Here is a 21,981-nt window from a genome sequence, read left to right as displayed (position 1 = left end):
CACTTGCATGCACAGTTCCTTCTTACAGAGGAAACAAATACGAACTCCTTCCTATCAAAGGGCAATATTGCGCAGGTAGGCATGTGTGTCTAGCATTCACTTGGGACCATTACAGGATTTTTCTGTGAGGCCTCTTTCTCGAAATCCTTCAAACCTTTACTTAATGAGGCTTCATCATTCTCCCTGATGAGGTGGCCCTTCACTATTTCTGCTGAAAGTAATAATAAGCACAGACTCTTCAGCATTCAGAATTCATGTTTTCTCTTTCATCCATACTCTCTTTATTGTACTAATAGTGTCAGGGAAAAAAAGCCAAGAATTTCTAGTGAATATAACAATTTCTGTTTTTATCTTTGGTATACTTTGAAAATCTAGGTGAATACTACTTTCAAGCCAAAAAGACATCATTTATTAAGCTGTTGTTTCTATAACTGATAACCCCAGTCTGGGCTATAAAAACAGTGCAAAGAGAGTTCAAAGAAAAGGGTGAGAAGTATTCAACACAGAGTTTCTGATGCAGTGCTTATTATCAACAGATCAAATCCTGCCTAAAAACCAGCTGCATTTCCTTGGGAAAAAAAAAAATGCAAGCAAAATTTATAGTCATTATCTCTGGGTGGTATAGGTTACAAGTGATTATTATTTTCTACATTTTGCATGCTGGCGTTTCTGATTTTTCTACGGTGAGTTTGAAACTTATGCAGGGAGAAAGCTATTTGAATTCAACATGAGAACAAAAAGACTTTCAAGGCAAACATAACGTATCACAATTTTCTTCAAACTGTCCAATGGATTAATCCAGTACTTCATTTATGGAATAGATTTTACATAACAACATGGCCCAAGTTATTACTTCATTAGATTTATACCCCTGGAAATGAAATTTAGTTTAACATTCCTTTTTTTTTTCCTGTCCTGTAATTCTGGTGTCTTCTGTTTAAAGGTATATCATGGTAAAATCATTTTCAATACCTCTCGGTGATGCACTCAGTGCCATGCAGGAGGCTAAAAGGAGGTAGGCATTCAGTAACATTTTTAAAAAATAAAAGTAGTATCTAAAATCATTATTATTAAAGCCAAAATATATATGCCATTGATAAGATGCAGGAAGCTGAAAAACCATATTTTCCTTCCTGAGCCCTCACCTTAGCTCGGGCATTCTACCACCAGTACTCATCTGTCAACACAGGAAGACCAGCTAAGGACCTGCTTTTCTCTTGCTTGTCACCTACTCTTCTAGCTTGTCATTAGTTTTTCTCTCTTGTAGCCATATCCCATTAATAATCTTAGTATTTTAGGGATATTTGATATATTCTACTCTGTTTAGACAGTACTTTCCAACAGAAATATGTCAACGACATATATAATCTTTAATGTTCTAGTAGCCACAGATAAAGTTAATATCAAGAATATATTTCAGCCCAAATATACAAACCAACATCATTCCAATAATCTGTGTAAAACTGTTAATAAGCTATTCTAAATATTCATTTATTTGACATTAAGTTTTCAAAATCTTTTATATTTTATAATTTCAGCACATCTCAATTTGATCACCTGCATTTTATTGATTGTCTGCATTAACATAGCAAAAAATGTATAGTTCAATACGCCTAATGTAGTTCCCAAATGCTTAAAGGTTTTCCTTTAAGCTACAGTTTTTAAATTTACAGTTTTTAAATTTACATTAAGTTAAATACCAAAAATTCAGTCTCTCAGTAACACTGATTCTGTTTCAAGTGCTCAGGAACCACACTGACTAGTTGATACAACACTAGACAAGCACAGGTTTTGAACCACAAGTTGATTTTACCAGTTCTTTAGGGATTAATCCACAGATCTAACCCACAATCCCAAATCCAGTGGTGGCTCTTGAAGACACTTTTCAAAGAGTACATATTCAGAGAACAACCCCCACCTCCAACACACACACACACACACACACACACACACACACACATGCACAAAACACTTCAGAATCCGTCCCCATCCAATGATGGATCCTGGCACATGACTTCCAGCTCAGGGAAAGCCATGCATTCTGAATTTAAATGGATATAATTCAGGTCTCCCTGGTGGCACAAGGGGTTAAGTCTCAGCACTATCAAGCTGTCAGCAGCCACTGCATCATGAGTTAGATCCCCCACCAGGGAGCTGACCCACACAGCTCAGACCTGACCTGTCTCACCCACTGCTCCCCTCAGCAGTGTATTTCAGTAGATCTGCCTGTGCTGCTCCCTACTCTGTCTCTGGTGAATCTTCTCACTGCCCCCCCAACTCTGGCCTGCACCCCAGCTCTTGTATGCTTAAATAAATCTTTAAAAAAATTTAAATGGACATAATTCCTGGAAAAGGCTAGAGCATTTTAAAAATATAAAGAAGTAATCTTAAGAAATGCAAATGGAAACACACATGGCTTACTCTGAGATACATATGACTTTTTTTTAGGCAATAAAGACTGATTTATTTAGTTGTCTATCCAAAGCAAGACTACTACAGTATCCCAAAGAAATAAATCTTGAGAGTCACACGTTATGTTTCCACAGCTTATGACGATATTGGGGGCTTCCCCCCACTTTACTTAACCCATTGTTGACAAATGTATACCTTTTAAAGAAAATAAGAGCAGCGGGTTTACATATATTTTTTTGTGTGAGAGGGAGTTACGTTCTGTCTTGCTTTTAAGGGTTGGGAGGAGAGGATTAGTCAAAGATTCTAACATAATTGATTTGTACTAGTTTCATTTAAAATTCTTCAGTGAGAAACTAAATTTTCCACAAACTTTCAAATATCTGTGGGAAGAGATTTCTTTGTAATCACAGTATCTACATTAATATGGCTACAGGGCACGGAGGCAGGACTTCCCCTTTGTATAGAAAATGTGTGACTAAATGAATATTTTGTGTTTCAGACTTTGCAGCATCTTTCTACACATACGTAATTGTAGCCTATTTTCCTTGTACCTTTTTCTAATGCTTAATGCATTTTTAATTATATGGTTTATACACAACCATTTATACACAACTTAAAGCAAACAAGTTTTATATTCAGAATGTGAACCATTTTAATGTCAATATTCTTTGTTCAGAATGTTACTTTTATCAGCAGTTTAGTTCAGGAGTCACAGAGAATAGCATTGCCCAACTATAATACAATGCAAGCCACAAAAGCAAATTACATATGTAATTTAAAATGGTCTAGTCTACATAATGAAAACATTTAAACAATAGGTATAATTGATATAATTGTATGATCAAAAAATCCAGGTGAGATTTCCCCTTCTGTTTTAAACAACTAAGGCACTCAAATCTGGTGTGTATTTTATACTTATGATCCATCTCAAGTCAGACTAGACACATTCCAAGTACTCAATAGCCACATGTGGCTAGTGACTACCATACTGTACAGCACAGGCTAATTTAATGTTTATGGTGAATCTTTAGTCTGGATTGCTGAATATATGCTACTTTATCAAGGAGGTGGTAAACCCAAGACCAAGTCACAGTTACTTGTTGAATTCTCATATTTACTAAAACAACACTAAAAGAAAGCTGTAACTATTTTCTAAAAAAAAGTATTGCCTGGTCTACAGTATGTAGCACATTTTAAATTCTTTCCTATTTATACTAACAGCAGCTTTTCAGGGTAGGTTCACTAGATTCATTCAACACTAATAGTTAAATCTTTTTGATCATGTTTTACACTGATCCTTGAAATTAGTTCACATAATTACCTGTCAAAGGAATAGGTCACTGATTTTCCTTTTTTCAAAATATTTTTTTAATCTAACATCTTTTGAGTTCCCTTAGAAAATAGATTGAAATATTAGAACAATCCACTCTGAGTGAAAAAAAGTTAATTTCTATCTTACTCTTCTATTTGAAAGTATTTTTTTAGGGTTGAAATATCTGCAGCATTAATCTCTGTGACTTAAAGAATAACCTTATTTTACAGCACAGTTCAGCAAGACACTGGATATGCTGCAGACATATTTACAAAAAGAATATATCCACAAGCTATTACATTGTCATACATTGGTGCACTTGTCTGACTGTATGATATTTTTTCTCCATGTTCAATGGTGCATATCAAGTTAACAACCACAATTTATTATCTAATGTATTGTGTGATTAATGGGATGGCTCATATTTTAATCAACCATAGATTTCATCTCAATGAGGTCTACTTGCCTTAAGCACAATATAGTCATAGAGTCTTAACTTTTTATTATACTTTTTCTTCTACTTTCTATTTATTCTTAACAAAAGATGTTTCATTTGAATGCTATTAACAGAGTTAATAAATCATTTCATGATCCTTCTGTATTTCAAGATACCTGTTTGTTTAGCTCTGCAAATGTTTTGGATTTGGAGTTAGCAATAAATATTGTAATTATAATATCTATAGTTCATTGATCATCCTTATAGCCACTATGAATAGTCCTGTCGCATAAACAAAAAACCAAGGTTCTAAAAGACAAAAAGTATTTCAGAGCAGTGTTATTGAGTCAGTATCCATACATGCATACATCTAATGGCTAAATTAGAGTTCTTAACCACTGAACAATGACACTGCTTGGAGATTTCTGGTTCTGGAATCTTAATATGACGAGACTTTAAATAATGAATGTTAATTCCGGATAATATTCATTCAACAATTTAGGCAAATGCAAAATTGCCTAGTGTATTATTCGTAAATCTGTTTCTCCTAAATTAGTGAAATCTTATGTTCACCAGTAACCTTGTAAAACTTGTTATCTTTTCCATTACCTTGGCTGAGTAGGCTTTCTGCACCTAGCATGACACATCCTAATTCTCTTTGAAGTTTTGATTCCTTTTATTCCAGGTCCTGACATATTTGTGTTAGACTGAAAGAATTTCTGATCTTTGAGAATGTGTTCAAGTTGTTTTATAACTCTAGACAAATTTGGAGTGGCCACTATTGATTTTTAAACTTGACTAGAAAATTGAATTTTCTCACTGACCACAGGCTATTAAGACTTCATTTGATTAGAGTTTACTTGTTTTCATTTTTATTCTGGGTTGAAAGATCATTTGCTATCAGCGTGCTGTAACATCTGTTCAAACATGGGCTAGAGGGAAACAACAAATTAAAACAAGTAAAATTTTACATACAAATGTATTGTAATTCTTCTATAATTTCCTTTTCATACATTTCCCAAAATTTATCTCTAAGGAATTGCAAAATGCTCTCCTTGTTCTGTGGTTGAGTAGAGATGGAGAGAGAGCATGAGAGAGCGAGAGAGAGAGAGATTTCTCAAGGACATTTTGTAATTTCTCAAGGCTGTACAGATACATACATACATACACATACACACACACACAGAGGATTGCATAAACACCAGGCAAGTCCACTATATAAAACTATCAAAATACAAATTTTAAAAGTTATCAAGTAAAACATCCCTTAGGTATCCCAATAATGTCTAGTCTTCATAGTACAAATCCCGCTGGTTTGTTCAAGAGATCACAGAAGCATGATTTTTTCAGACACCTACATCTGGAGAAGGTGGCAAAACGAACATCTATTTCCATATCCGATTCCTTTGACCTTCTGCATCCCATGCCAGCACTTAATTGAGTACTACACTTGAATTCTGGATTCAAAGAGGTTTTTTAATTCCCAACTGCTTCGGTTTCCTTTCCATAACATAAAGAGAATAACTGTGGTAATATATTGGCAGTTTTCTGGCTTAATCTGCTTCCACAAACTGAATGGACAGGTGGTTGTAACTGAATAATTATTTCCAAGTGAACATGAAGAAGCTTGCTTGCCAAAGTTCAAATTTCTGACAAATAGGACTCATATCAATTACTACCCATGTTTTTAAATAAAGCTACAAAAAAAGAAAGAAGTGTGATTTGTATGTCTGATCAGAAAACTCTGAAATCTCCCCTTAAGTAATTAAATCTTTAGTATGCAAGTGAAATGAGAAAGGAAGCATCAAAGGTCCAGGAAAAGCACTGTTTCCTGAAAACAATTATTTTACCAAAAATGCCATCTTCTCATTCTCTGAACCTAATATTAGCCAGGTCCATGAATTAGTCCAGCTGCACATTCCCCCCATTTCCTATCTAATGCAAAGTGATCTCAGTTTGACTGCATTGCTCAGCACTTGGGAAATTCTAATTGTTTCCTGTACATTCAGAGTCCCACAGTTTAAAAACATTCTATTTTTCTCTCCCACTGTTTATTGTTTCAATCATATATCATCAACAACTCCTGTGAAGAAATACAAAGAATTCCAGTCATCATCTGGGCAGTTTTTCTGCTCCACTGACCCTCTTTTATTATACTGCCACTTGGAATAGCCACCGCTTTTATTATACTGTCACTGGGAAGAGCACCACACTACAGTGTTCTTGGCTAGGTGTCTTACATGAGTTGTCTTGAATATCCACCCAAAATTTACATCATGGAATTTAATATAACGCCAATGTCACCAGGTCCATACAGTTTAACTATTTAAATATATCGAAGCTAATGAAGGAATGTTAAACTCAAGTAAAATATACTTCTGTTAATAGAGAGAAAGCTTTCCCCTTTCTTATAATGAGAGACAGAAAAGGAATTTCAGATTTCAGTCTCCACCTACTCATTGCTTTAGACTGAGCCCCCTGCCTCAGTGTTAGAACACTTCCAGAAACACATGCCATTCTCAGTCTGCAATTACAGATTTTAAAAGATACCTTAGAAACACAAAACCCAGTTCCATGTACAGTTATGCTCCACTATGTCCTATCCCACAAAATACAGTGAACCACAAATAATTTGTCCCATTTACTAAAGGTGAGTTTAATTTGAGTAGAGAGAAAAAGCAATCTTGAAGGGGGAAAATAATAACCACCACAACAAACCAAGCCACTTAATCTGAATTCAGAGGTTCTGGCTAGTTCAAACAACTAATAAAGAAAATGGGAAGAATACAATTTGCAGCAATTTTGCAAAAGAAGAAAAAAAACCTTACTTTACAAATAGCTTTGGCTTCATATCTAGCCAAGCAAGCAGCAAGGCAGAGGCAGATAAAAATGTGATTACTCTGGTAATGATATGCATTAGATACATTATGGGAAACAATAACATTCCCTACTGAATGCAGTCAATCCAGTTATTGATTTTTCTTAATGTTAAAAGCGCTTCTCTAAAACTGAAAAGAGATATCCTTTATTTATTCTCTTTCCTTTTCAGTTTCTAAGTCCATAGATCCTTTGATGCAGAGTAGTATACCAAGATAATGGAGTAATGTATATCTAATCTGACACCTACTGGGCCAGGCTAATGTTTCAGATAAAAACCACTAGGATACTGCTGCTTGTGGAAAAAGCAATGTTACCATAGCAAAAAAATCTGAATTTTCCTTGTGTTCAGTTTTGTTTTCTGAAGAATCCTTGCAGACCAAGCATAATTTCCTTTCAAATCATAATGCTAACATAATGATTAGTCTACAGATTAGATTTAGCAGATGAGTCTACATTAAAATGTTCTCCTGGAATATATGTCTCATTTATTTAAGCTTGCAATAATTATTGTATAAAAAAAGATACATTTACAGATACCCAGATAGAGATCCCTTCATCTATCTTCTACAACTATAGTGTAAATTACTTACAAATACACACACACACCCATTTCCTATATTGTGCTCACTCTATGTTTAATTCATCCTTATAATTAGCTCTCAGTACATGGAGCTATGTATTTCTATGATGATCAGAATGAGTATCTCAATAAATACAATATGACAGATCCTGACTTTCCTTTTCATATTGCAAAATAACAGTTTTTTAAATACAAAATATTATATCATGCTGTTTGTCAAGTGAATTAATAGATGTCAAATGTCAATGTATGACTGATCTCTTCCATCAGAAAAAGTATAAAATGTATTTATGCCAATCTTTTGCCTTATTCCTGATACTCAGTTCCCTCATTCACCTCATGTCCCCACTCACCCTTTTTTTAACTCAAAAGAAGAAATAAAAAAGCATTTCTTCTTGTCATTTTCACTTGGCCAATTTCACTTAAACTGCCCCAGAGAATCTAAAACAGCGTGTCCAAGGTAACAGACAAGATAACAGGTCCAAGATCAGTACCACATAAACAAAAAGCATCTCAATACCTTCTTCACATTAATTAATGAAAATCATATGTGCATTTCTAATGAATCTCTCCAAAATACACTGTAACAGTGGACAGTCAAGACTAAAAGGTAATTCAATATTATCAATGTACCTAAAATGAGATCTTCTCTGGCTGGGTCGCTTAAAATTAATTATTATGAATGAGAAAAATGTTTAATTTTTAAAGATCTTTCCACATGACAAACTTTTCATTTAGTATATTGCTTGCTTGGCCTAAAGCCAATTAGGTGAATATTTTGGCCTGGTATAGAAAATAATCAACAGGAATTAATTATTCAATTTTCTAAATTACTTTAGGCCCAGTTATGATTTATCCCAAATTTTAATAAGTATAAAGCACTTAGAATGAGAAATAGTTCCTTTAATTCAGTTCACTTAGTCTACAATTTTCACCTTTCTACCCAATAAGTCTTTGTGAGAGATTAACTCAAATATCTTGTAATTTAAATAGTTTTATTTGGAGAATATTTTCCTTGATTTCTCTCCCTCCTACTTTATACTGAAATTTCTCTTCAAAGAACTTTCTATGACCTCTTCCTTGGCTAAAACAATTTCAGATGTCCATTTTATGTACCAGAATTAGTCAAAAGGGTTTGGGCATAAAAAGAAATTTTCATCTAATTTCTTGTAGATTCACCAAAGCTTGTGCTATAGACATTAGATTTTTTAAGTTATTACTAGAGGCCTATAGGTCAACAGGGTTGTCTATATCCTAAATATAGCTTATATCACACACACACACACACACACACATTCTAATAATTTAAAGTTGCTCATAAGTGTATGAAGCAGAAGTTAATTTCAAGAACTAGCCAATTAACAATGGTAATTGATACTATTTTCTACTTTTCTGAAAAAAAATAGATTAAATGGGTCTGACAAGGAATTTTATTAAAACATTCTGAAAGAATTAAAGAATTATTGCTCTCAACTTGTGACACATCTCTATAAAAAAAAAAGGAAACCATAAGATTTTTCAGCAGACAATACCAATGGTAATATATACAAATAAATTATTTTCATTCTACTTATTCCTTATCCATGTTTACAGTTATTATAAAATATAGATGTCAACCTAACTATATTATTTCCATATAGAAAACTCTAGGGTGATTTTAGTAAAAATACCTCTTTATCAATTTTTGCCTAGTTTGATGACTACTGATATATCTTATATCAAAAAACTTTTATATCTTTAATAATTATTTCATGCACTTTAATGGATTTTATGAGAGTCACAAAATCTTTTTGCCTTGGTTTCTTAATGTGTATAATGGAATAGTAATACCAATATATCAACTTGATACGGGGCTTAGATAATTGATACAAATTACTTGGAGGAACACATACCTAGGAATAGGTGCTGATAAATGATAGTTTCCTCATCTTACATTAAACACCACAACTATGGAGCTAATAGTACAATTTATATCAGCCCTTACTAACAAGAAAAATGAAATATGAAGATAATTGACAGATTTTTCCACATTAATACAGTGATGAAGGATTGGAACCCTGCATTCTGCTCCTAAACTAATTTATCCAGTCATTTACATCCATACACTATAACATCTAGTGATCTAACAATAAGCAAGAGCAGATCCTCCCTGGTGGTTCAAAGGGTTAAGCACAGCACTGTGAAGCTATCTGCAGCCTCTCAGCATGAGTTTGATCCCCGGGAAGCCAGGGAGCTAACCACATGGTGCAGCAGACTTCTCCTGTCTCGCCTGCTGCTGCCCTCAGCAGTATATTTCAGTAAGTCTGCCTGTTCTTTTCCCCATTTTGTATCTGGTGAATCCTCTCACCCCCCACACTCTGGCCTGTACCCCAGCTCTTTTATGCATAAATAAATAAAACTTAAAAAAAACAATAAACAAGAGAGACAAAGTTCCTGCTCGCATGAACTATGTTTTAATAGGAAGGAAACAAACAATTTGACATGTAATAATAAAGCAAACTAAGGGCTGAAAATTGGTGTGATTGAAAATAGGTCAGTTTATGCTGATTGATGGGAATAAGCCTCTGCAATGGAGTCACATTTGAGCAGAGATTGGATGAAAGGCATCTGGAAGGTCACTCTAAGGATGATTGGTATGTTCTAGATACAGCAGGGCAACCAGTGGTGTAGACCAGAATGAAGTAGGAAAATGAGGTCCAAAGACCAAGGAGAGAGTAAATACTAACTACAAGGTCTGTAGGCCTCTGTTTTCTGGTTTATCCTATTGCTGTTCTACTCCACAGTAAATAAGTTTAGGTTTTACTTTGTGGTACAGGAACTCTTTTCTAGTCCTCCTCTTCTCTCCCCCACCGCAACATTAATTTGTAGGTTTGAACAATGTTCCAGTTATGATGGGAAATTTGAAGTTTGCAATTCTTCTCAAACTATGCCTCTGGTGGGTCAACACAGTGAAAGTTATTTCAGTAATATTTCATAGATAAAGATAGGGATAAAGCACTGGTTGTTTTTCTAGAATCATAACACCAGAAAATAATATGCTTCTTTTGGGAAATCCAATCCTGATATACATTGCAGACTTTGCCCAACCATTCTACCTCTCAATATATCCTTAGCATAAAAGCTCCATTTAGAGTCTCCTGTGACAGTAGGAAGCTTGGTTCAGAAAGATGTCACATCTCAAAATCACCAAATGCAGCTGAATGCAATATATGTAAAATACTCTGTGTCAAGACACGAATAAGAAAAGGATGTGCTGAGAGGAGGAGGCAAATACTTTACTAGAGCTGAGTTTTCAATGGGAAGCGTTTAAGTGTTGATGTTTAAGTGAAAAATGCATCTCATTATATGGATTAGATGTGGTTCTTTATAAGGTTAATTTAGGGAATATGATTCCTAACTTTGCGGAGAGAAAGAGGAGAAAGAGAAGAGAAATTCCATTAAAATATACATAAAACTGGGCCTCCCTGGTGGCACAAGGGGTTAAGCACAGCACTATGAAGCAATCCGCAGCCTCTGCAGCATGAGTTCGATCCCCAGCCGGCCAGGGAGCAACCCACATGACACAGCAGACCTCTCCTGACTTGCCCGCTGCGACCCTCAGCAGTGTACCTTGGTCTATCTGCCTGTTCTGTTCCCAACTCTGTCTCTGGTGAATCCTCTCACCCCCTTGCACCTCTGGCCTGTACCCCCAGATCTTGTATGCATAAGTAAATATTTTAAAAAATTAAAAAATAAATAAAATGTACATAAAACTGCCATCTATTTTTTAAATATCACAATTGTGTAAGAAACATCATTGAAAGTACATTTTATAAACTTTCTCCAGCAATCTTGATCATATGGCACTACACTATCACACATTTCTGATTTACAATCAATAGAAATAAACCACATAATAACCAATGCGACACCACAATTTGCCCCTCAACTCTTAACACCTAAAGTTAGAAACACTGGGTGAGTGACAAAAATTTCCAGGAACTTCCACAAATATTTTATCTATAGCCAGAAAACATTCAAGTTTTGTCTATAGCAGGAATAATCTACATGCTGGCTAGCCATCACACTTAATTAAATTTGTAAGGGTCACATCAGAGGTAAAGAATATTATCCACATGGGTAATGCAATAGGAATACTAATTCACTCAAAGGGGTCCCAGCTGCCCTTTCAGCTTCACTCTTTCTTATAGAAATTCTTATTATCAGAATAAAAATATCAAGCTAAGCAGATCTACTAACTCATATCCTTACATAAAATCATTCATTACTATGGGCAGTAAGTATTGATGTTGAGGTTTCATCCATCTGTTCTCATTCAAATAGAGGAGGCTATTGTTTTTCATACAAGAAAAAAAAAATTGCATTGCAATGAAATGTGTCTCTGCCATTTGTGCACCAAAATTAATATTCAGAGTATAGTCATTTTAGTGTGCCTCATATCTATAGGGCATGAGTCACTGATTTAAATATTACAATTAACAAGTAAAAACCCTTTCAAAATTCACAGCCATACTCTGGCAATTCCTTCAAACAGGTTGGCCTTTCACCACACCTTTCTCCTGTCAACTTGCTACTACAGACAAGCTGGTTCTTGATGTTTAAAGCACAGGTTCTACCATGGACAAGGCTGATCATAGTTTTCTAATGAATTGATTAAGTTTATTTATATCCCAAAACTGTAGGCTTTTGCCAATAGGTTATTTTTATGCTAGAATTCTCCTGAATAACTTGATTTTTTTTTAGCAAAAAAGTAAATAAAAAAGAATATAGGACTTTGTAAATGAGCCAATCTCAGTAAAAATCCTGATTCCTACCCATTGTGTGAAATCATACAAATTGGTTAATCTCTCTGATCTGCAATTTCCTCAATGGTAAGCTATTATTCCCTACCTCATGATATTATTTTTGTCTTGTGAGGCAAACCATATAAAGTATTTGATAAGTATACAAGTGTATCTCTATAAGATATAGTATTTATTTACTCTGTGTGTGTGTATATATATATATGTATATATATAACTATGTGTGTTCATATAAATATCACACAAAAATTAGCTTACATCCAAAATCCAAATGCACTGATTTAATAAAATGATTAGTCTTAAATCTAAGTCAAATCATTGGGTTGAAAAATGATCTGCCAGCTATCTTGTCATTAAATACAACATATATTAGGAGGTTTGGTTAAAGTTTGGTTCCTTACCCTTGACATCTATCATTTATAACATTGTCTTTCATCATACTATCCATGAAAAACAATTCTTAAGCCCAAATCAATTTGACTCACTAAATATAAATTAAGAATCTATTTTATAGAAAACCATGCTAAAAAATGGAGAAAAATTAAGAAAACATTCCCTAAGGAAACATAAATAAATCTACTTTGAAATTGCTTTGTCTCACCCTAATATCTCATATGACTAATATCCAAAGATTATGCATATGGATAAGCATTTATTAAAATTAATCACCCAAGTGCCTTTATATTGATTTCAAAGCATTGCTTCAGAACTGAGACAATAAATAGCATAGTCAACCTGGTTTAGGGGAATGAATAGTGTCTTAGCACAAAAGTATTCCTGGTTCTACCATTTTATTGCTCTGGACTTCAATTCACCCATTTGGAAAATGATGACTTTGGAGTATCCTACTTCTTACTTATTTATGTATAAATAAAATTATTTCCCCAAATTTCAAGTATTTCTCTAATTAAAAAATGCAAATTTGTTAGTTCTTATCTAGTGAGATATTGGGTATCTCAATCAAATATATTAACTGGTTATGAAGTTTGCTGAAAATATGCTTACTTCCAGAAAAAGAAATAACAATTTTATTATAAAATTAATTAAACCCTTTAAAAATGTAAGTAATTAAACTGTAATTAAAGGGGACATAAAATTTTTTCCAGAAAAATATGCAATCCAAATATGTTGCAGTAATCTCTATCCAGATGTGATTGGAAATATGTGTCTGTGTACACAGATTTTTTTTCTACATAGTTCTAATCATAACTTTATACAAAATATTTCTTCAAATTTGCTTTGTTATCTAATGGAATATGTATGTAGGGAATTTTTCTTTGCAGAATAAACACATTTTAAATGCAAATATATCAGTTTCCTGAAATTTGATTTGCATTACCATTCAAATAAAGGAGGAACTAGAATTTTTCCTTCATTTCTAGAAAAGGCAATACAAAATATTAGTATCAAGTTATCAAGTTTAGAATGAACCTAGCCAAGATTTTTCTATATAAAACTACATTCTTCCACAACTGCTAATTGTGCCACATGCACATTTCATTTCAGCATGCCCGTGTGTGTGTGTGTGTGTGTGTGTGTATGATGGCTGATATAAAGAAAAATAAAACTACCAGGAAAAAAAGTCTTTACTCGTAAGCTTTGGGTAAAGAGAGTGACTATTTCATTATACTTGCAATTGTCACTTCAAAGCCCTGTCTCGAGTTTCTTAAGGCTCTGCTAGCTCTGTGATATAACTAGATGGAGATCATTCTTCTGTGACCAAGTTACATCTCAATACAGAACCCTCATTTTTCATGTCTTCTGCTTAAAAACAAACAGCAAGCTCCAGAGAAAGACATGCAGTTAGCTGATATGAGCCCAGACTAGAACAGTGGCATTTTCAGAAATGAAATTAACAACTCTCAAAGGATGCCCATCTTATATTTTATCTGCAAAGAGCTTTCTAAAATGTTGCTCTTTGAGATATGAACTACTTTTATCTCCCAAGACAGGTCAACACTATGCTGCTTTAATAGCAATTCGGGGGCTAAGAAATATTTTCCTCAGATTGAATCACCTAATAGATAAATTTCCTGTCTTTCAGAATATTTGTGCTTAAGATTTTTATATTCAATAAGGAAAATTTCAGAAGCTCTGCAGTGTTATGTGCTTATAAAATAACCAAAACATGAAAAAAAATGACATCTAGGATATAACTGAATTCCAACTTGATTTTCACCTCCCCCATCCATTTCTAATATATCCAGTAGGGAAAGTAATTCCCTTTATATTTAGGTAACAGATAACTCTACAATAACTTTAAATTATAAAGCCTTGCCTTGTTTCACATAATTAAATATATACAATTCAAAACACTGACACCTCATTCTTGTTTTGCTTATTTTCTTTTTCTAGAGTTAGGATCTGCCATTGGTAGCCTGCTTGCTTTTAAGGAGAGGTAACTGAACCCTGCTCTCATTCTCTGATCAACTTTTCTACCTCTTTGTGGAATTCACTGCTTTTCTACCACTTTGTCGTATCCACTGATGCTTTTTAATCAAAGGTCAAAGAGTGTGGAGGAAAATAAGTCAGGACAGGAAAAGTTCTTACTTGCTTATGCCCAGACAGAAGCTAGGACATACCTGTGTCCCCAACTCATCAGCATCTATCTCCACAGCCTCCCAGATCTCTAATTATCCACAAGTTATACTTAATATTAAAGTCCTCTGGCCTTCCAGAGAGGTCCCCCTGGGCAAAACTAAGCTCCAGTTCCTGACAACTACTTTTATACTTTCCCCAGACAAATTCCACTTAAGCTTTCCTCAGTATGGATAGGCACCATCTTAAAGGATTCTTCAACACAGAGAACATACAGCAGGCCTTCCAAGAAGCCCAGATGAAGCCATATCTTTCACTATAAGAAGAATCCTTCACCCCGGATACATAGAAACTATCTTTATCTATCTAATTTGATGACTTGCTAAAAGTGTTCTCACGCCTGAGGAATTGACAGTTGTTTTGTTTTGGTGCCCGAGCTGAAATTTTACCTTTATGTTGTTAAGGTTATACATGTAGAATATATTTGACATGTAGAAAATGCACACTATCTAATATATAACATGTGCTTAAAGGTAGTTGCCATTACTATAATATCAGCAACATCCGTATGGTATTTACCATCTAGGAAGAAACACATGCTACTCACCATGTCTTAACTGTCCACTTATTTTTCATGGTAAAGAACTGGAAACAAAGCAAATGTCCAAGATCAGGTAACCGGATAAGCACGTCACAGCATACCCCTACAATGCAAAACAATTTGGAAATAACATAAATTATTGATACACATAACCTAGATGAGTTTCAAAATAATTGTTGAGTGATAGAAACCATATTCATAAGAGCCCATAGTATATGATTCCATTTATTTAAAATTAGAGAAAATGAAAACTAACCTCTAGTGACAGAAAACAGATCAGCAGTTGCCTGGGGAATGTGGGGGCAACAGAGAAGGAAGGGTGAAAACTGTTACAAAGGTCTAAAGGAAAATTTTGGGTTTGATGAATGCGCTTTTTATCTTTAATGTGGTGATGAGTGGTATTAATATACATATTGGAGAAGAAAAATGTAAACATTATGTCAGTTTATTATGTCAATTTTGCCTCAATAAAACAGCTTTTTTAAAAATTTTAAGCAACAACAAAAGCAAGAGTCCCACTTTTAGATACCTAAGTACTATTTGCTTTCACTGAAGTCTTCACAGATGGCTTTATGATCATTTTGTTTATAGTATTTACCATCAGGTACTAAGTATGTATCCCCACGGAACCAGACCAGATAGTCAAATTTCATGTCTTGTAAAAGATTTGGCATATTTTGTATTCAGTTTACTTTCAGGTATTCAAATAAGCATTTATATTGTTGCTAATTTAAATATTTTTCTAAAGATATTTTACAATTTATGTATTGTATATCAATATCACTTAAATTGTGAATGCTTTAATTTGTCATTTTGCTAAAAATATCCATAAATTCTAAGAGCTTTTCAAAGGACTCATGCTTCAAAAGACTATTGCTTTTCAGGGTTATCAACTTGGAATTTTTACCTTCTAATATAGTTTAATCAGTGTTTTCCTGGAAATATGAAAAAGGGTATTTCTGTTTTCACTGTGCTGACAAAGTTTGGCCAAAATACTTTGATGTGTTTTAATATCATTTTATTCCTATAGAAAAGTCACACGTCAGAAAATATATTTGCCCCACAGGGTAAATATCTATGCTGGCATGTTGTCTTAGTTCCCTATATGTACTTCTCTTCTAGATGACAATTACCACATAAAGATCTTCCTTCCAAAAGCTGTGCAACTTACAGTGCCTTTTTTTTTTAATAGGAGCTACACTTTTTTAGAAAGAAATTTTAAGTAACATTTCTGTTTTTTATTTAGTTTATAGATTAGAGGCCTCTGTGTCAAAGTGGTTAGATTTTCTGGTAGACTTTATTTTTAGAGCAAGCTTAAGGCACAAAAAAACTGATGGAAGGTAGTTTTTCTATATACCTTTTTCCTCTACACTTGCACTGTGTCCCATCAATATCAACAGCAAACTGGTACATTTGTTTTAAAATGATGAACCTACACTGACACATCATCATCACCCAAGGTCCATAGTTTACATTAGGGTTAGCTGTTGATACTGTAGAGTCTATGGTGTGGGCAAACATACAATGATCTGTATCCACCACTATAGGTTCAAAAAGAACAGATTCGCTGTCCTAAAAATCCACTGTGTTTACCTATGTATCTTTCCCACTCATCTAACCTCTAAAAACACTGATTGTTAAAACCATTTCTATAATTTTCACTTATTAATAATGAAGAAATTGTTTTTAAGAAAATAATTATTTTTATTTGTGTAATATGAAATTTTCAAAACACGTTCACTTAAATTGCCCAATTTGCTACATAGAATGTTCCTGTTTTATAAGCGAAACAAAAATCTAAAACCACAGTGCTCTTTAAAAGGGGAATATACAATTATGAATGTTGTATTCACTTCACTAATCTCTGGAAGTGGAGGCAGTGCATTAGTTAAGGTCATGCCCTAGAGTGGGACTGACCCACTATTCCCAGGGAATAGAACTTTGGGAATAGAACTTTGAGAAGTTTTCTAACCTGATCAAGCCATCATTTGAGTAGCAAAATCTTTAAAAAGGCAGAATACTGGGCCTCCCCTGGTGGCGCAGCGGTTGAGCGCTGGGTTGCAAAGATGCCCACAGCCTCTGCAGCACCAGTTCCATCCCTGGCCACAGGTGAGGGTCTCACATGGCACAACAGACCTCTCCTGCCGCGCCTGCTGCTCCCCTCAGCAGTGTGTTTCGTCAGTCTGCCTGTTCTGTTCCCCACTCTGGCTCTGGTGAATACTCTCACCCTCCTGTGCTTCTGACTGTACCCAGTGCTTGTATAAATAAATAAATAAATAAATCTTTAAAAAAAAAAAGATTAAAAAAAAAGGCAGAATATTAGTGCCTTTAAAAAAGGCAGAATATTAGCACCTCTTCATCAGAGTGCCATGAGGCTGAAATGAGGTAATGTACACAAAGCAGAAATCCAAACATAGCATAAATGCAAACACAGCAAAAACCTAGTAATTACATTTTTAATATCATTTTTTAAATACATGTACAATAATTGTTATTTAGCAAATCCAGAGTAAAAGATGAGAGGAATGTGGTGTTAAGTTTCCCTAGCTGTCCAAATATTATTATGGCTTATTTTTCTGGCTTTCTTGGTTAGCAGGAATGCCATCTTAAAATGGAATCATTTGGACATATAATAAATGCACCACAGGATAAAGATTAATAGATGAGATAAAATAGTATTTTTATGTTATGCTTGCTATGCAATTTTCAGTGATGCTATTAGCATTCCAGTGATAGTACACATTAATTGAGTAGCAAAATTCCAGTTTTACAATGAGAACTTAAAAAATACAAGTTGAAATATAATATAACGAGAGGGGCTATCTTGTAATCCCTAAAAGGCTGTGTAATCTATGATATCACTATGATATACATACAGACACACAGCCACAGTGAAAGCACATAAAAATAAAATTATTTGCTTGATATTTGAAATTGGAACATGTGAATAATCCTTCAAAATGCTGCATTTGGAGGCAGGTTGGACACACTGTCTCAATTATTCATTAGGAAAAAAGGATAACATCAACAGCAAGGGTGCTATGGCAGGGACACAGAATATAGTACATGGCCCTGAACTCCTTCTTTTCAATCTTCCTGAAGCCTCTGGCTCAGTGATGGCTTGCTCACCAGGAAAAGCAACTGGTACAATAAAATCAAATTCCTTCAAAACTTGGAATCAGTATTGCAGAAAATTATATAGTTCTCATATAGGTAGATAAAAGAAGTGAGCCTATGTTTTAATTGTAGGAAAACTAAATAAAATCTCTTGGGAAAATGTACATAATACTAGTCTGATAACTCCACAACATGGCATAAAATTCCAAACAACTGTTTCCATGACATAACAGACCCTCTGAAAAAGTGTGTGGGTCAATCAGATGATCTGGGGAGTGAGCAGGAAACCTCCGCTCCATCTGAATCTTTCAGGTATAACACTACCTTAACAGGATGATCATCTTTAATCAGAAGTTACCTTTTCAGAGGCCCTTTCTGACATCCTCTTTAAAATTACACTGTTCGTCCCACCCAGATATATATATATCCATCTTCATGGATATACTTTTTTACAATTAGTCTCTGAGATGCTGTTGCTAAGAGAAACAAGCATGTGTAGAGGTTTAATCTATATCCCCTAAAACAAATATAGTGATGCAAAGTAACTCTATCCCAATAAACATACTTGGGAAAATTAAAAATAACAAAATAAATCATGCTTTTGTCCTATATTGAAAGTCATTTTTTATCAAATCTAAATCCTAACTCCAATCCTTTCTCTTTGGGCACATATTTTAAAAGATTTATTTTATTTATTTATGCATCATACAAGAGCTGGGGTGTAGGCCACAGGTACAGGGGTGGGGGGTTAAGAGGATTCACCAGAGACAGAGTGGAGAGCAGAACAGGCGGATTGACTGAAATATACTGCTAAGGGGAGCAGTGGGCAAGACAGGAGAGGTCTGCTGTGCCTCTTTGGGCAAATCTTGAACTCATGGTCTGACCTCCTTAAATGTCCTAGTTCTGAGTATTTCCTGCAAGGTGTGCTGTTAAAGGTTTCAGATTGAACTGGCTTAATATCAAACCATTATTTTCATTAATATTGTTTTTCTTTCATTCTTTTTGAATGGATTATTAAGGTTTCTAATCATAAAGCCACTAAGCTTACGTACTGGCAATTTAACACTAGCTAAAATGTAAGACATTGAAGTTGGAATTCCATTTTCTCTGTCTCTAGAAATGTAGTTTAGTGCTACAGTTTTCTGTAAGTTTTGGAATTAGACTGTATCGGTCTCTATCTCAGATCTGGCATTTATTACCCTGGTAAATTTATTTATTTATTTTTAAACTTTTTTTTTTTTTCAGATTAATTTATTTATACAAGCACTGGGTACGGTCAGAAGCGTGGAAGGGTGAGAGAATTCACCAGAGCCAGAGCCGGGAGCAGAACAGGCAGACTGATGAAACACACTGCTGAGGGGAGCAGCGGGCACAGCAGGAGAGGTCTGTGCGGGCCATGTGGCACCCTCGCGGCGGCCAGGGATGGAACCAGTGCTGCAGAGGCTGCGGGCTTTGCAGCCCAGCGCTCAACCACTGCGCCACCGGGGAGGCCCTATCCTGGTAAATTTAGACAAGTTACTTAATATTTCCAAACTTTGTCTCTCTCACCTTTACAACAGGCATTGTAACTGTCTCTTCCTCATAAAATTTACATTAGCATAAAATACATGTGACCCTCCTACCACAATGATTAGCAATTATGTGTGTTTTATGTGTGCTCAATAAATATTAGATTTTGTTGTCAAACTTTAAATTTAAGAAGGATTGTATATTTTGTTTTACATCTGGGTAAACAGTTAAAAAGAATGCAGTGATGAAGTTATGCAAAAATTGCCCACCTCTGATTATTGATAGTTTTCTGATGATCTTGGTCCACAAGCCTATAATTTCACCATGGAAAAATTTGAACTACTATTAAATTGACCATAAGTTAAAGATAACTTGGGATAGTATTGTTTATTTTTTACATCTGCTCTTGAACTGTCTATAAACAAAATATCATTTTCTTTTACTTTCTGCTAACTCCCATGTGTGAAAAAGGTGGGCAAAGCTAGAATATGACTAGGGAAATGGTAGGGGACAAGTCACTGAGGAAATACATGTCATGCTAAATCATTTTTTAAATGGTGGTCACATCCACTTTGGGTGGAGGAGGAGGAGGAATCATGAGGAATGGATGAAAGAGTGCATATTTAAATCTTTTAGGGATCCCAAAGGCAGTATTAATATTGTTCCTGATCTCAACGGGATGGTTGCAAAATCCTTCTTATCTTTCTTAGTCATATGAACTATTCGGAATCTCAGTCTTCCCAATTATTACCTTTATCTGATAGGACAATGTACAAGTGACAATTTTCCATGTTCAAAGCATCATTTCTCAAAGCCATACTATACTAGATGAAAGGAAAAAAATGCCACATTGTATCACTTTGCAAAATGTCATTCCATTCAATTCCATTGAAAAGGAATAAAGGTTACCTATATATGAGTATTCTTCAAAATCTAGTCCTCCATATATATCAATGGTAAACATGCAACACTGAGGCCACTACCTTTAAATGCTACCTGAATTCTCATCACCACATATAAAAAAGCAGTCCCATCGCCCACAACTCCCTGTCCCCACACACCTGCTTTGTATTCCCTCATGTCACTTAATTCCAACATAATATGTAATACTTTAGCTGTATTAAATTTCTACTTTTCCACACCAAAAGGTAGCATTATAAGAGCACAGATTTGTCTATTTTCATCACTATCACCTTCCCAGTCCCTAGAAATATACCTGGTACACAGTAGGTAGTCAAAAGACAAAAACATGGATGAATAATTTCATGAAATAGAAAAAAATGATTCCAGTCTTTGTCTCCATAAGAAAACTTAATGTTATTTCAAATTTTATCTACAGCTAGATACACACTCCAAAGCATTATTGAGTATAGCGTAGAATAAAGCCAAAAGTAATGACAATACATAGGGAAAGGTTTTAAATAACCAAAAATTCTTCACTAGAATGCATGGCTCCCTACCAGTACCTCACACAAATCACCCATGGATGGGAAGAATTTGAAATTTCAGAAGATTGCAAAAACCTAATCATTGTAAGTGATTTCTTAAAATAACTGGAATACCCAAACATTTAGAAAATTCCAGAGAGTTTACTGAATCATTTTTAGCAGAATAAACTGATCATGTGAAAAAATGATGACTAGAGCAACCACTATCATAATATTGTCTGCACTTTCAAAGAAACACATTTTTCTCTAAAATTGGTTATAGTAGGAAATGACCACAAAGGAGAACACCTACATTTTTTTCACATTTTCCTTTCCTAACAAACACCACAGCACAGGCAGGGGCGGG

General features: G+C 34.6%; 1 long non-coding RNA gene across 1 annotated transcript in view; it reads right to left on the bottom strand.

The window, feature by feature from the left end:
- LOC119232757 (uncharacterized) overlaps nt 1–21,981 on the bottom strand; it is a 69,163-nt gene that overhangs the window by 6,257 nt on the left and 40,925 nt on the right. The window contains exon 3 of the long non-coding RNA XR_005122195.2: nt 15,568–15,664. This is a non-coding gene — a long non-coding RNA (uncharacterized LOC119232757). The remainder of the gene's footprint in view (nt 1–15,567; nt 15,665–21,981) is intronic.

This window comes from Talpa occidentalis, unplaced genomic scaffold, assembly GCF_014898055.3.
Source record: "Talpa occidentalis isolate TD23 unplaced genomic scaffold, MPIMG_talOcc4v2.1 talOcc4.7, whole genome shotgun sequence".
Classification (NCBI taxonomy): domain Eukaryota; kingdom Metazoa; phylum Chordata; class Mammalia; order Eulipotyphla; family Talpidae; genus Talpa; species Talpa occidentalis.
Note: the sequence above shows the minus strand (reverse complement) of the source record. Positions and strands in the feature narration are given on the sequence as shown.